Source organism: Vombatus ursinus, unplaced genomic scaffold (genome assembly GCF_900497805.2).
Source record: "Vombatus ursinus unplaced genomic scaffold, bare-nosed wombat genome assembly UNPS02011369.1, whole genome shotgun sequence".
NCBI lineage: Eukaryota > Metazoa > Chordata > Mammalia > Diprotodontia > Vombatidae > Vombatus > Vombatus ursinus.
In genome coordinates this window covers 169,244-186,550 of record NW_020951147.1, presented here as the reverse complement: position 1 = coordinate 186,550, position 17,307 = coordinate 169,244, and positions in this window count along the sequence as shown.

The following is a 17,307-nucleotide window of genomic DNA, read 5'->3' as shown; positions in this document are numbered from 1 at the left end:
AGACTGGTGGGGACGAAGTTTGGAGAGGGAGCTGAATCCGGAGTGAAGTGAGCAGCGAGTCTCTCATGAAATGGTGGCTTAGGCTAGGGACTCAACCTGTCTTCTTTATCTATATTGGAGAGAACCCTGGAGCACGAAGCTCTCCAGAGGACTCAGAATTGCAGGCTACGCTAAGGATCGTGGAAAGAGGAACAGTGGCTCTAAGTAATCAGCAGCATAATACTAACAAGATGTGCGTGTAAGAAGGGACAACAAAGGTTATTATCCCAGAAACGTGTGAACTGAAAGGAGGCAGATTATGAAATGAGGGGGATGGGGAACTGATGGAGAGGATGGAGTCGTTCCTCATCCAGCCCAAACTCAACATAGACAAAACCAAGTTGATTGTCTCCTCCTACCCCTCACACCACCCTAGCTCCTCTCCAAACCCCTCTAGTTCTGCTAAGGGGATGGCCATCCTTGCAGTCGCCTAGGTTGGCCACCCCAGGGTCATCTTGGACAACTCCTTCTCCCTCCTCTCATATATTCAATCACTCGCCAAGTCTCCTTGATTCTATCTTCCCAATAGCTCTCACATTCAGCCCTTAGGCAATGAGGAAGAGGAGGAAGAGGAGGATGGCGATGATGACTATGACAATAGCACTTATATAGCAATATACAGGTTTGCAAAGGACTTCACAGCTATCTCATTTCATTCTAATAACTACTATGGGAGGAGGCACTATTAGTGCTGTCACAGATGAGGAACCCGAAGCTGCCGTAAGTTGAGTGACTTATTTGTCAATGTCTAAAGCTGGATGTGAATGAAGGTCTTCTCGACTCCAGGACCAACTCTCTCCCCCTGGGCTACCTGGTAACCTGTTACACTCACACCAGCCTCATGCAAGCCCTATCACCTCTCCCTTGGACAATTGCAGCAGACCTAATTGATCTCACTGCCTCAAGCCTTTCTTCTGGGATACACCTTCCCTGCATATCTGACCACCTCAGGGCCCTGCTCAGGAAGCCCCAGTGCTTCCTTATTGCCTTGGGAGAAAATAGGAATCCCCCTCTCCCCCTGCAGCATCTCAAACCCTTCACAGCCTAGCTCCAACTTATATCACCAGGCTCATCGCATATTCCTCCCCTTACCACCTTTTCTGCTCCAACCAAACTGAGGCACTTACTCCTTGGATACAAAGTTTCGCCTGTGATCTCTGCCTTTGCGTAGATGGTCCCATTGGTCAGCCCAGAAAGCAGTTTTTCCTCACCTCCACTTGTCATGATGCTCTGTTCTCAACACTCAGCTCAAGTACCACCCCCCCCAACCCCGGCATGAGACCTTCCCGATGCCCCCAGGCACTAACTCTCTTTTCCTCCCTGAAGTATCTGTGTATTTGCTTTGCATATTTTTAAACAATAGTTGGCATGGATATCATGCTTTGAGGCTTACACGGTACTTTATAAGTCTTACCTCATTTGCTCCTCGAGACAACCCGTGAGGGAGATGCTATCATCACCTTTGAAGATGAAGAACCTGAGACCAAGAAAGGGTGAGTGATGTGCCCAGAGTCACACAGCTGATGAATGTCTGGCGTGGGCTGGGATCTCAGATCTTCCTGAGCCCGAGTCCAGCACTCTGTCCACCGCTCTGCCCAGCTGCCTGACATTTTGTATTCGCGTATATGTGTATACATTAATTACCCCATTAGAATGTAAACTGTTTGAGGGAAGGATTTGACTTTGTTTTTCCAGTGTCTGACACATTGTAGACCTTAAGAAATGCTTGTTAAAGGAATGAGTGAAATATGCCCAAGAAAAGAGGTTCTCTGGAGGAGCAGAACGCAGCCTAGATTTTGTCACAGAAAGCCCAGGACTTGGGTCAGATGGTCAGAGGGCAGCTAAGGATCGACAACCACAGGAAAGGGTTGGGGCAGATTCTATCACTTCTTGCCAAGCTTGCTGCAGGTATCCCTGGGTCAGCTCCACATAACAGGGTTGTTCGGGATACGGAAGAAATTCAGAAGTTTTATAAGCAGGGGTGCAGTCTCATAAACATGTATTTAATTGGCCTCACTCTCAGAGAGGCATCAGTCATTGTGGTATCTAGAGATAGAAAGTCCAGAGGAGAGAGAAGAGGCTGAGGGGAGTGGGGTTAGGGGACTTGGCCAAAGCAGAGGACACTTGTCAAGGCCACATTAGTCTCCTTTTCCCCACCAGGGGAGGTTCTAGGCTGATCCAGGCTCTGCCTCTGATGAAGAATGTCTGTTACCTGGATTTCAACATGCAGTTCTATGGGAGCTCCCTATAGAATTTGTCCACCAGTCTGTGTAACTGGGAACAACAGTGCAGATGGCCACAGGGTCCACAAGAACAGAGAGTGAGCTGCATCACCTTCGGGAAATGGCAAAGCTCTTTTGCTGACCCCAAGCTTCCCAAGAAAGCCAAGGCTCACCTTGCCAACGATGACAGGTTTTACAGGTGTTACTATTTGGTAGTGAGTTAATGAACACCACTGCCTACGCAGGGCTCAGGGCGAGCGTATCCCTGAGGGTGACGGAGAAAGGCAGCGCAGTGAGAGCAGGCTGTAATACCCGAGGAGGAACTCTGAAGAAGAAGACCAGGATGTTATCCAAGAGCTGCAGGAACCAAAGAAAGGTGGGCGTGGGTCAGGTGGCACATTTGAGGGATGAACCGGAGAATGGAAGGGCACCCTGCAGATGTCAGAAGAAAGCCAGGAAGGCTCCAGCACACTGGGCAGCCAACTTCTGAGAGGACCTGCACATGGGCTACAGAAGATGGGCGGGCATGGGAGGGTATGTCTGGTCCAGGGTGTTGGAAGGAGCTCCAGAGCTGAAGAGGACACATTCACCAGAGGCTTTGAGAGTGTGCCCGATGCTAGGGATGCAGAGACAGAATTTGGTCTTGCTTCCTCTGCCTGACCACATTCCCCCACCAGGGGCAATAGTGGGTACCAGGCAAACCTTACCTGTTTTTCTTCCCTAATCAAAATGACCTATCCCGCTTCATCCCATCTCCTGTCGTCTGACAAAAGGTTTTTACAAAAGACCATCATGCGTTTGTCCCCTCCCTGCCCTTCCCACAATGTGATTATACAACAATGGATTCTAGTGCCTTACTGAACCCCATCTGGAAAGGGATTGGGGAGCTTCAAGTGTGCCAGAAGGGCCAGGGGCAGCTGTCTGGGGGAGGCATATTTTAATGCCCTCCTCTCTGTGTGTAAGCCGGCTTTGCTGTCTTCACTCACTGCACACTTTTCCATTCCTCTAACTCAGAAGGGTTTTAATTTTCTGCCTCAGACAAAGGCACTGCTGCCCTTCCCCTCATCTCTGCTCCTTTGTCCGAGTGTCAAAGCTGCTTTTCCGCAATGGAGTACAAGGAGATGAACCATGCAGCTCTGTGTGCACTGTTTGGTTTAATGGGGTAAATTTCTCCTCCATGTCTTTGGAAGTCTTGGGTAACTGGGGGCATCCACAGGGTTGTTTTGAGTAAGTGAAAGGTCTTGTTTCAAGTTCTAAACACACAGAAAACAAACAAAAAAGGCCAGAAGTTAGATTCTTCAGTGTAACAGCTGAAGTGCCCTAAGACCACCTGAGCATGTCCTGGCCTCAGGAGGAGGGAGTCCTGCTGTATCCTGTCCTGGTGAGAACATGCCTAGAGAACTGTGGTTGGTTCGAGGTACCATGTTTTAGGAAGGACATTGATAACCCAGGATGGCAGTGGGCTGGACAAATGGAGATGGGCTGGATGGCTTGGGTTATGCCTAAGGAAATGTGGGTAGTTAGCCTGGAGAAGACCCAGGAGGGACACAATGGCTGCATTCAAGTATTTGAAGGGCAATGGCAAGAGGGACCAGCCGTGTTCTGCTTGGCCCCAGAGGGTAGATATGTCACAAAGACGTGGATTTTGGTTTGAGGTAAGGACAATTTCCTAACAATTGGAACTATCCAAAAAGAAGAATGAACTGTCCTAGGAAGTAGTGACATTATTTGTCAGAGGTTCGACAGCCCCTTGTTGAGGAGGATGCAGAGGGGGTTTCTTATTCCAGTACAGGTCAAACTAAAGACCACTGAGGTTTCTTCCAACTGAGCTTCAGAGCTCAAGATGGATGGCTTTCTTCCCCTGTATCTTGTTCAATGAGAGAGAACAGGGCTGAGGGAGTACCTGATTGTCTAATTCTTATGATTAGTTAGGTTCTGTCTCCCTTCCTGCTTGGTGAACTAGACTGAACAGCACTGAGTAAAGGGCCCCTGGGAAACCCAGAGACCCCCTTTACCTCAGGTCTACCAGCACCACGTGTATGCAGGACTGTGTCTGCAGCCTATAACCCATATGTGCCTCTCCCTGGGAACATTTGCTCATAAACTGGGAAAAAGGAGAGACCCTAGCAATTGTCCAGTCCAAGTACCTCATTTTATAGGTGAGGAAGCTGAACTCTAGAAGGGTTAATCATAATAGCAAGGATTTATGTAGTGCTTTGAGGTTTGCAAAGCACTTTATACATTTGATCCCCACAACAACCCTGCTTCTATTGTCTCTATTTTAAAGACAAGTAGAATGAGGCACAGAGAAGTTAAGAGACCTTTCCCAGGGTTCACACAGCCTACAAGTGTTGGAGGTGAGATTTGAACTCAGATCTTTCTGATTCCCAAGTCTAGCACTCTACCCATTGCACTACCTGTTGGGTTTAGTTACCTGCCCCAGTCATGGCAGCAGTAAGGCAATAAATACCAGAACTGGGATTTGAACTCAGGTCTTCTGACACTAAATTCATCGCTCTTTCCACTGTTCCTCGCTGCAGGCCCATTTTCTGAGAGTCTCAACATTCCCCCTGCCAAACCATTCCCCCTTTGGAAGCTTCATCTCTGAGAGGTAATGCAGGTGGCATCAGTCAAAGCCCATGGGAGTCGGGGGATTCCAGGCTGAATCTCATCTCTGATGGTCTAAGCTGGGCAAATCATTTCTTCTCCCTGATCCTGAATCTCCTTATCTATAAAAGGGGGATTGTTAGGACTTTATACGACCTATTTCATGGGGTTGTTGTCACGAAGGTCCTTCGTAAACCAGGGAGAGTTATCGGGGAAATATAGTGTCTGATTTCTTACTTTATCACCAGGTGGAATATCTTTCTTTCTCTTGGTCACAGGGTCAGAGATCTAAGGGACCTTAGAGAAACCTTGAGTTCAACTTCCTCCTTTTTCAAATGAGGAGACTGAGGCCCAGGGATTTACTCAAAGCCACAGAGGTAATAAAGAGCATAATTGGGATTTGAACCCAGCTCATCTGACTAGCACCCTTTCCTACCTATAATGGACTGTCTGGAGCGGTTCTGCCCCCAGTCTGTCAATCATCATTAGCCTGACATTGTTGCGAGTCTTTCATTATCCCATCTTTCCTCCCTGAATAGACACAGTGTGTAAAAGCGCAATTGAACCCTGTTCAAGGTCATCATTCGGGAAACTCTGAGATCTCTCTCACATGCACCCTCCCTGCCCTAGCTTTTGTCCCAGTTCTGTGACCTCATTTCTATGTTCTTCCCGTTTCTTCTGCATCCGCCCATGCCAGGGTTTACCCGCTCTCCTCTGGCTCTCCCCGGCCCCTCCCTCTCTTTCATCTGATACTCTCCTGTCCCACCCTATCATGTCCTCTTGTGGGACCATCCCAAATTGAGATGCTCCACCTGCCGGGTCATGAAGGATCACACCTGCATAGGGACAGGAGAGCTGAATTACGTCCAAGGCTGAGATGACTCCTCCAGCTGGGGTGGACTCAATCTTTTTAGTACTATTCTTTTTGTTCATTATCCTTTCTCCCTCTTCCAACCTTCCCTAGTACTTTATGCAGGGTACCACCGTCCTCCTGGTTACCCAGGTTCTCAACTTAGGTAATAATAATAATAATAATAATAATAACAACAATGATAATAAACTAGCACTTATATAACATGTACTATGTGCCTAGGCCCTGTGCTAAACTCTTTACAAACATTATCTCATTTGATTCTCACAACAACTACGGGAAGGAGATGCTATCATTATCTCCATTTTACAGTTGAGGACACTGAGGCAGACAGTGATTAAGTGACTTGTCCAGGGTCACACAGCTAGCAAGTATCTGAGGACAGATTTGAACTCAGGTCTTCCTGATTCCAGGCTCAGCATTTTGTCCACTGCAGCACCTAGCTTCCTGGTGTCACCTTCAATTCCTATCTCTTTCCCTTGCCATAATCAATCTGTATTCAAGGCCCATCAATTTTACCTTGGGAACATTTCTTGCATATGTCCCCTTCTCTCCTCTGACCCTGCCCCCACCCTGCTGCAGACCCTCATCGCCTCACATCTGGACTATCGGAAGAGCTGCTGGGGCGGGGCGGAGGCGGAGGTGGGGGTCTGCCTGCCTGGAGTCCCTCCTCCACAGCCACCAAAGTGACCGTGGCATCCTCTATTCAGCAGACCGCAGGGGCTCCCTATCACCTCCACGATCAAATGTAAAGCCTTGCTTGACTGTTAAAGCCCCTTACAACCTGGGCCTTTCCTACCTTTCCATCTTTTTTTTTTTTCAGGATCTTTCTTCCCTCCATGTGCTCTATGACCGGTGACTCCAGCCTTCCTGGCTGCTCCTCAAACAAACCCTCCATCTCTCTCCACTCTGGGCATTTTCACTGGCTATCCTTCAAGCCTGGAATCCCCCCTCCCCCATCTTCTCTACCTCCCCCGACAAAGACCCAGCTAAAATCTCACCTCCTCCGGGAGCCCTTCCAAATCTCCCTGGATGCTCGGGCCTTCCATTGAAAGAGACTACGTCAAATTCCGCCAGTCTATCCCTGGTGTGTGCCTGGTTCGCGTGTCGTCTCCCTCATTAGATGAGCGGAGGCCAGGGACTGTGTGCTTCGTGTTTTTTTGTCTTTCTTTGTATCCCCAGGGCTTAGCACAGTGCTGGGCACATAGTAGGTGCTTAATAAATGTTTGCTGAATTGTCTTGTTCAAGCGTATAAGCGTCATTACTAGCGGCATCTAGGGGGGGCCACAGTGCAAAGAGCGTCAGGCCTGGAGTCAGGAAGACTCGTCTTCCTAAGTTCAAATCTGGCCTCAGACACTTACTAGCTGTGTGACCCTGGGCAAGTCCCTTAACCCTGTTTGCCTCAGTTTCCTGATCTGTAAAATGAGCTGGAGAAGGAAATGGCAAACCCCTCTAGTATTTCCGCCATCACGACTCCATATGGAGTTATAAAGAGTTGGAAACAATTGAAATGACTGAACAGCGACACAGCAGTGAGCTCTGGGTGTGGCAATCGGAGGACCTGGGTTCAAGTTCTGTGCCTCAGTTTATCAGTTCTGTGGCTGAACAAGTCCCTTAACTTCTCCTCCTCAGTTTCCTTATCAGTAAAATGGTGATGATAAATCACCAGGATGATCCCTGCCTCTGAGGGACTGTGAGGGGTGGGGCCTTAACCTGTGATCTCAGGAGTCTGGAGCACTCCCAGGGGAGGAAACTCAGCCCCTCCGGACCGGGGCCACCCCAAAGCCAGGGAGTGCCGGAAGGGGGACCTGACCCCAGGCCTTGCTTGATCCAAGTTCCGGGGGGTGGCATGCACTGTGCCAGGCTGCCCTGCGCCAGCACCGCGAGGCCTTTGTGAGATCACGGGTATGGAGCATTGGCTGCCCTCTACAAAGATTCATTAAGGACCCCAGTTCCTCAGCGACTGCTCTCCCGGCTTAGACCCCGTGCTTCAGGCAGACCCTCCCCCTCCCCAGGTGCTCCCGTCAGGCGTTGGGGCACTGGCGCTCAGGCCGTGGCAGCTCTCGCGTGGCATTCTTCAGTGAATAAAAATAGAGAAAATGAGGACGTGTTCATATTGCCTTTTCTTTACCAAGGTAAATCCAAGGCACCACTGCCCTCTGGTGGCACATCTCCTAACCGCAGGCCAGGAGCTTAGAACACGGACGGTCAGAGGTGGAAGGGACCTTAGGACAGGGAATGTGAAATGTCCAAGCTAGAACCCTGCTCGCTAGAGCTGGGAAGGACCTTGGAACATGGACTGTGGAAGATGCGCGGGCCCTTAGACCGCAGAACCTAGGTCAGAGCTGGGAGGGGCGTGGGGCCCCCCTGTCAGCGCACCCCCTCATTTGACGTGTGAAGAGAGGCCGTTCCTGTGGCCCTGGGACCCGGCTGTGCCCGGGGGATGTGGTGTCTGAACGCACACGTGTGTCCGGCTTGCAGCATGACAGAGCTCATGTGTCCTGAGAAGGCTATGAAGCCTGGTTTTCTCCAGTGCCAGGGCAGTGCTGTTGCCCCTCCCCCTTGTACCTGGCACCAGAGAGGCAGCAGGGAAGAGGGCCTCACCTGGCTGGGCCCCAGAAGCCGCTCCAGGGAGGGGCGGGGGAGGAAGGCCAGTCTTTCCCTTACCTTGGAGAGAAGTTTGGTAGAGCTGCAGTCCTGCCCTGCTGGGTCAAAGTCATCCGCGCAGTGCAGACCCTGGTGCCAGCTCTCAGAGGGCCTGCCCCTGGCTGGGTCCCATTCCCTGTCCTGAGTCCTCCCAGGGCGAGAGCAGAGCTCCTGCCCGGAGCCGAGTTCTTGCATCAAACAGCAGCGGCTTCCTGAGCTGGAGGCCTCGGGATTCCTGTGATGCTGGGATAGTAGCTTGCCCATTGTCTGCAGCTGCCCCGGATGGACCTCAGGGCTGCTGGGGCCAGGATGGCCGGACTCCCCCAGCCTTCTGTTCCTGGGGTGCTGGCTGATGAGGTATTTCCTTGATATCACAATGCAAGCTCTTTTAAGTAAATTGAGCCTCTCTTTATGATGCCTAAGTGATGCCTAGCAGCAGCTAGGTGATTCAGCGGACGGATACTGTGCTGGGCCTACAGTCAAGAAGGCCTGAGTTCAAATCTGGCCTCGGACATTCACTAGCTGTGTGAGCCTGGGTAAGTCGCTTGAACTGCTGTGTGCCTTTATTTCCTCAACTGCAGTACTAACCGCTTCCTGGAGTTGTGAGAATCAGAGAGAGAATATTTGTGAAGTGTTTACTGCAGTGCCCGGCACGTAGTAGGTGCGATATAAATGCTAGCCTGGATCAGACGTGAGAAGGAATTGCCGAGGGGTGGGTGGGTGGGTAGGTAACAAATAACCCAATGAGAGAAGCCGGGAGTTTCAGAAAAGGGAACGTTTTACTCATCGACCCCAAGAAACTGGAGCGCGCAGAGGAGGAAACTGAGGCCCAGAGGCTCACAGACCTGGAGAGCTGGAAAGGACCTCAATGAGCACTGGCTCAGCACCCACACAGGAAGGAGGTCTCCGGCACGGCCCAGCGGCCATCCAGCCTCCCACCTGGAGGAGGAGGAATTTCCCTGCCTCCCACTTCGGGGCGGGTCTCATGAGAGGAAGCGTTTCTTGACCTCCAGCCTAAAATCACCTCCCTGAAACTCCTGCTGGTTCCTCCTGGTTCTGCCCTGTGGGGCCACAGAGCAAGGCTCCCCCTTCCTCCTCGGACGCTTGAGGGAGGTCTCTTGTCTGGCAAGGCTTACCTTCCCCAGTCCCTCTCAGGCCTCTTCCTCTGGACGAGCCGGCTATCGAGTCTGCCGATGAGATCTAACCAGGGAACATCGCCTCCTGATGTCCGGACCTTGTGCCGTCTCCAACCAGCTAAGCTTATTTTGGGCTCCCGTACTCCACTGTTGACTCCTACAGAAGGTGGGATTGGAGGTGAGTGCTGGAGGAAGTCAGAGAAACCAGGAGGTGGGGAAGAAGAGGGAAAACATTCCAGGCAGAGATAGCAACAGTGAGTGCATGGGGTGTTGAGTCTAAGAAGCAGCAAGGAGGCCCGTATCACCTTTGAATCCAAGAATATGTGGGAAGGAGGAAGGAGGAGGGAGCCTGGAAGGGTAGGGAGGGGGTTAGGAAAAAAAGCCTCCGTTTGAAAGCCAGACAGAGGACTTTACACTGGTCCTGGAGGTAATAGGGAGCCATTGCAGTTTATTGAGTAGGGGAGTAACCTGGTTAGCCTTCTGTTTAAGAAAATCAATTTGGCACCTGAGCGGCTTCTAATGAGGAGGCCAATCAGGAGACTAGGACCATCATCCAGGCGAGAGGCGGTGAGGACCTTCACTCCAGGGCAGGGCTGAGTCTGAGGAGACGAGGCGGATGTTTTGAGAGTAGAAGTGACGAGCCCTGGTCACAGATAGGATCTATGGAGTGAGTGAGTGTGAGAAGGAAATTGAGGACATCGACGCCACGAGCCTGAGGGGGACAGGGGAGGTTGGAAGAGGGAAGATTTGGGGCAGAAGACGATGAGCTCGGCTCTGGACAGTTTGAGACGTCCGTCCGACAGGCAGCTGGTGGTGCTGAAGGGACTTGTTTCTCCTCGTTTGCTGCGTAGCGGTGTGTCGGGCATTAAAACCGTTGGTTTTCAATATTGGAGCTTTCCTTGTACTGTCTTTTGTGAATTTCTGGTTGTCTCGTTGGCTTTTCTTGACTTACGCTCTATGGTATCTCATTCTGGGAAAGTACAGGGGGTCATTTCTCCACCTGCCCCCACCGCCTTTTTAAATCGAAAGCCTCTTTGATTAGATTGGCGAGACACCTGACACATTCTTACCGGCCTTTGTTAGGTGCGCTCCACTTCTGGTCAGGAACTGGTCACCCCTGTCTCGGATGCAGTGGTCCAGAAGCTCACTACCAGACTCCGCCACCCCAGCTATCTGTCCACTTCCCCAATCCATTTTTCTCTTTGCTATTTCTCACCTTCAACGGACAACAACAAGGAAAACAGCCTGTGCCCCTGTGGTCTTCAGTTTCTTTCCGCAGACTTCTCCATTGTTGCCCAGACATTTTTGCTTCCTTCTGGAGGGATCATTTGTGCCTATCCGTGTGCATCCCCAGCGATGGGTAAAGCTTATCAGTTTGGGGCAGTCTCCAGAGATTTTCTGTCATGTCTGGGACGCCAGCCCAGGAATAAATAAGTTAATTTAGGTAGAATTGTCAATTTTATTATATTGTCTTGCCCTACCCATGAGCAATTAATATTCTTCCAATAGTTTAGATCTGCCTTTATTTGTGTGAAAAGTGTTTTATAGTTGTGTTTATATAGTTCCTGGGTTTATCTCGGCAGGTAGATTCTCAAGTATTTTATATTGTCTACAGTTATTTTAAATGCAATTTCTCTTTCTATCTGTTGCTGCTGGACTTTGTTGGTAATATAGAGAAATGCTGATGATTTATGTGGGTTTATTTTCTATCCTGCAACAATGCTAAAGTTGTCAATAATCTAAAGTAGCTTTTTAGTTGATTGATTAAGATTTTCTAAGTGAAACATCAAATCATCTGCAAAGTGATAGTTTTGTTTCCTCACTGCTTATTCTAATTACTTCAATTTCTTTTTTTTCTCTTATTACTATAGCTAACATTTCTAGGACAATATTAAATAATAGAGGTGATCATGGGTATCCTTGATTCACCCTTGATTGTATTGGGAAGGCTTCTAGTTTATTCCCATTACAGATAATGCTGCTGATGGTTTTAGACAACTATAACTCATCATTTTAATGGAAGCTCCATTTATTCCTATGCTCTCAAGTGTTTTTAATAGGAATGGGTGCTGTATTTTGTCAAAGGCTTTTTCTGCACCTATTCAGATAATCATATGATTTCTGTTGGTTTTGTTATTGATATGGTCAATTATGCTGACAGTTTTCCTCATATTGAACTAGCCTTGCATTCCTGCTATAAATCTCACCTGATCAAAGTGAATGATCTTTCTGACATGTTGTTGTAATCTCTTTGTTAATAATTTATTTAAAATTTTTGCATCAATATTCATTAGGGAAATTGCTCTAATTTTCTTTTTCTGTTTTGGCTCTTTCTGGCATAGGTGTCAGCACCACATTTGCATCTTAAAGGAATTTGGTAGGACTCTTTCTTAACCTATTTTTCCAAATAATTTATATAGTATTGAGAGTCATTATTTTTTAAATGTTTGATAGCATTCACTTGTGAATTCATCTGGTCCTGAGGATTTTTGCCTTAGGAAGTTGTTCAATGTCTTTCTATAAGACTGGATAATTTAAGTATTTTATTTCTTCTTCTGTTAATCTGGGTAATTTGTATTTTTGTAGTTATTCATCCATTGCATTTAGTTTGTCAAATTTATTGGCATGTAATTGGTGAAAGTAGCTCCTAAGAATTGTCTTAATTTCCTCGTCATTAGTGGTGAATTCAGCCCTTTCATTTTTGATACTAGTAATTTGGTTTTCTCCTTTCCTTTTTTAAAATCAAATTAAGAAACGGTTTATCTATTTTATTGTTTTCCCCCCATTTTCCCCATAAAACCAGCTTCTAGTTTTATTTCTTAGTTCAATGGTTTTCTTACTTTCTTATTAATCTTGTCTTTGATTTTCAGGATTTCCAATTTGGTGTTTAATTGGGTATTTTCAATTTGTTTTTGTTTTTTTGTTTTAGTTTTTTTAATTTCATGCCCAATTAGTTGATCTGCTTTTTCTCTATCAATCATGTTGATGCTTAAGTAGTTAGAGGTATAAAATTTCCCCTAAGTACTACTTTGGCTGCATCCCATAAATTTTGGCAGGTTGTCTTGTTGTCATTTTCTTTAATGAAATAATCAATTGTTTCTATGATTTGTTCTCTGACCCACTTATTTTTTAGATGAGATTATTTAATTTCCAATTAATCTTTAATCTCTCTTTCCAGTGTCCATGCACTGAGTGTAATTTTTATTGCATTATGATCTGAAAAGGATGCATTTACTATTTCTGCTTCTCTGCATTTGGTTGTGAGGTTTCTAACATCCTGATACGTGGCCAATTTTTGTGTAGGTGCCATGTACTGCTGAGAAAAGGGTAGATTCCTTTCTATTCCCATTCAATTTTCTCCAGAGATCTACCATTTCTAACTTTTCCAGAATTTTATTCATCTTCTTAATTTCTTTCTTCTTTATTTTTTGATTAGATTTATCTAATTCTGAGAGGGGAAAGTTGAGGTGTCTCCCACCTGTTATAGCTTTATTATCTATTTCCTCTTGTAATTCATTCAACTTATTCAAAAATTTAGATGCTATATCATTTGGTGCATATATGTTTAATATTGGTATGGCTTCATTTTCTATGGTACCTTTCAGCAAGATATAGTTTCCTTCCTTATCCCTTTTAATTAGATCTGTTTTTGCCTTTGCTTTTTCTGAGACCATAATTGCTACCCCCACTTTCTTTGCTTCAGCTGAAGCGTAATAGATTCTGCTCCAGTCCCTTACCTTTACCCTGTGTGTCCCTCTGCTTCAAATGCATTTCTTGTAAACAACATATTGTAGGATTCTGGTTTTTAATCCATTCTGCTATCCTATTCTGTTTTATGGATGAGCTCATCCCATTCACATTTATAGTTACGATAACTAACAAGGTATTTCCCTCCACGCTATTTTCCCCTTCTTTATCCCCCCCTCTCTTACTCCCACCCTTTCCCTCCTCAGAAGTGTTTTACTTCTGATCACCACCTTTCCCAACCTACCTTCCCTTTTATCAGTCCCACCTCCCCTTTCTATTATCCCCATTCCTTTTTCCTTCTTTATAGGGTAAGATAGATTTGTGCATCTAATGAAGTGTGTGTGTTATTCTGTCTTTGAGCCAATTTTGATGAGAGTAAGGTTTAAGCTTTGGCCTGTCACCTCCTCCCCCCCATCTTTCCCTCCATTATAATAGCTCTTTCACGTGTCTTTTATGTGGGATAATTTACCCCCATTCCATCTCCCTCCTCCTTCTTCTCCCAGTGCATTTTTCTTTCTCACCCCTTTATTTGGGGGGGGGGGTATCATGCCATCAAAGTCACCTTATATCCACATTCTATTTATACTCTTCTAGTTGCTCTTACAGTAATAAAGTTCTTAAGAGTTAAAAATATTATCTTGCCATATAGAAATATAAAGTTTATCCTTATTGAATTTATGTTTTCTTTTTCTTGTTTCTTTTTTACCTTTTTATGTTTCCCTTGAGTCTTGTGTTTAAAGGTCAAATTTTTTATTTAGCTCTGGTCTTTTAATTAGAAATTCTTGAAAGTCCTCTCTTTTATTAAATATATATATTTTTTTCCCTGAAAGATTATATTCAATTTTGCCAGGTAGGCAATTCTTGGTTGTAATCCTAACTCCTTTGCTTTCTGGTATATCATATTCCAAACCCTCCAGGTCTTCATTGTGGAAGCTGTCAGATCCTACATATTCCTGACTGTAGTTCCACGATATTTGAATTGTTTCTTTTTGGGTGCTTGTAAAACCTTCTCCTTGATACGTGAGCTCTAGAATTTGGCTATGATGTTCTTGGGAGTTTTCATTTTGGGATCTCTTTCAGGTGGTGACAGGTGGATTCTTTCCATTTCTATTTTGCCCTCTGGTTTAATATATCAGGACAGTTTCCTTTGATAATTTCTTGAAAGATGTCACCCACCCAGGCTTTTTGTTTTTTTTTTTTGGATCATGCTTTTCAGGTAGTCCAATAATTCTTATATTATCTCTCCTGTATCTATTTTCTAAATCAGTTGTTTTTCCAATGAGAAATTTCACATTTTCTTCTATTTTATTTCCTTTTTTATTTTGTTTTATTGTATCTTGATATTTCATAGAGTCATTAGCTTCTACTTGCTCAATTCTAATTTTTAAGGAATTTTTTTCATTGAGCTTTTGTACCTCCTGTTCCATTTGACCAATTCTATTTTTTATTTATTATGGAGTTCTTTTCGCTGGTAAATTTTTGGATATCTTTTCCTGTGCTATGAACTCTTTTTTCATGATTCTCTTGAATCACTCTCATTTATTTTCCTAATCTTTCTTCTACTTTTCTAATTTGCTTTTAAAAATCCCTTTTGAACTCTTCCAGAAATTCTTTTTGGGCCTGAGACCAAAATGCATTTTTCTTTGAGGCTTCACATGTAGCCATTTTGACACTATGGTCCTTTTCTAAATTTATGCCTCGATCCTCCCTGCCACCACAGTAACTTTCTATAGTCAAATTCTCTTTTGTTTATTTGTTTTCTGCTCATTTTTTCTACCTTTTTGGTGACTTGGTGTTTGGGCTCTGGTCCTGCACTGTCCCAAACTTTCTGCACTGGGGCTCAGGGTCTGGCTTTCCCTGGGCTGATTCAGGGCTTAGCTGCTTGCTTTCTCTGGAGGGTAACTGGATTTTGACAGAATTCACTTTTTTATTTTTTTTGGCTAGGCAATGGGGTTAAGCGACTTGCCCAGGGTCACACAGCTAGTAAGTGGTACGTATCTGAGGCCAGATTTGAACTCAAGTCCTCCTGAACCCAGGGCCGGTGCTCTATCCACTGCACCACCTATCTGCCCCCTAGAATTCACTTCTGTTGTAATCCTATGTGACTTATCTTAGGCGTTCTGGGAAGAGGTTCACAGGATTTGCCAAAGGGACCCAGCACACAAGGGTGGGGATCCCTGCATCATGCCGTTGATCTGGCCAGTGCTGAGGAGCCCCCGGCAGGGAGGAAGCCTTGTCTGGGGGCGCTCACTGAGCATTCAAGGGAACTTCAGGGAGTTAAACTGGGAAGCCAAAGGCCTGAGTGCAAATTCTGGCTCTGCTATTTCTTATCTGGCAGCTCTTTCTGACTCCAGGTCTAAAACTATCCACCAAGTCACCTGGATGCCTAATTTGACAAACAACATCTATACCTTTATACAAATTGCTGATAAAATATTCAAAATCGCAAGGTCAAGGACAGATCCCTGGATCACTCCACGGGTGACTGTCTTCCCAGCTGACATGGAACCTTCACTACTCTTTGAGTTCCATTACATAACATTAAACACAAGTATGATTTTTTAAATATTTATATCACATTTCCAAGGACATCCCTTCCCCTCTCCTTATAAAAAGCCATCCCTTTTTAAAAAAAAAAAATGAAAAATCTCAGAAGAATGAATTAGGCAAATTCTCTGAACCATTATAACCCACAAAGGAATCCCCTAATCCCCAGGGGTGGAGCACCAGTTCAAATGTCTGTTCATTCCCTTTTCACTTGAACTTGCAGACATTCCTGAAAGGGAATTTTCCCATTCACTGAAACTGGCAGCTTTCCTCCCTGCCTCCAGCTAAGAGCGGTTCTGACTTCTCAGACTCATCTCTACTCAGGCGAAGCCTTCCAGGACTCTGATGCCAGGGCAAGGAGGAAAAGGAAGGCGGAGCAGACCTAGTCAAGAGCCCCAGGGCAGGCTCGGGGTAGGAAATGGACAAGAGTTGTCTAGTTTTGCTGGGTTGTATGTAAATGATAACTACCACTCCTCCTCTTCTCACCACCGCCACCGCCAGCACTACCACTCCTATCACTACCACTACCATCACCACCACCACTACTATCCTTAGTAACCTCCCCATTACTACCACTTGGTACATAGGTACTATTATTATCCTCATTTTACAGTTGAGGAAACTGAGGCAAGCAGAAGGTGAAGTGACTTGCCTGGGTTCACACAGCTGTCTGAGGCCAGGATGAACTCTGGTTTTCCTGACTCTAGGACTGACTCACCTTACCCGCTGCACCACCAGCTGCCTGTGTTACTAATGAAGATTTGGGGGTGGAGGAGTAGCATTGGTTAGAGAAATAAGAACACTTTTTTTTAAGGACTTATTCTGTACCAACCATTGAGGATGAAAACAGAAGGGTGAGACAGCTCCTGTCCTCCAGGGGCTCCCACTCTAAGTGGGGTGACAGCATATAAGGGAGGCTCCGGTTCATGGTGGAGGCAAAGGTCCTGGTGGTCCCTGTCAGGGCAGACGGAGGGCCCCACGGGCCTTGGGAGCAGGACAGGGCAGGACAGCATCCAGACCAACGGGTCCCCAGCCGCGGGTGGGAACGGGTCAGTGGGGGCACAGCTGAGGAAGGGGGCGAGGGCCTGTTGGTCCTGGGGATGGGGTGGCCAGCGGTGAGCCGGGCCAGGAAGCGGGAGGCCCCCAGCTTGGCCTGAGGAAGGCGCAGGAACCGGGGGATTTTCTCAGCAGAGCACAAGGGCTGGGCAGGTTCGCAGACACCAGGCAACGAGCTGGGAAATAATCGGCTGAAGACGAAGAGACCCATCTGCGGCACCAGGCAGGCGGGGGGGGGGCCTCGCTGCCAGGGCACAATCTGAGATTTGAGTCAAGGAGGCGAGGATATGAAGCACCTACTATGTGCCGCATGCTGTGCTACGCGTGTGACAAATATTATCTTATTTGATCCTCACAACCACCCAGCGAGGTTGGCACTGATGATAAACCCATTTTATAAATGAGGAAACGGATGAAAACGTTGGTTATGTGACTT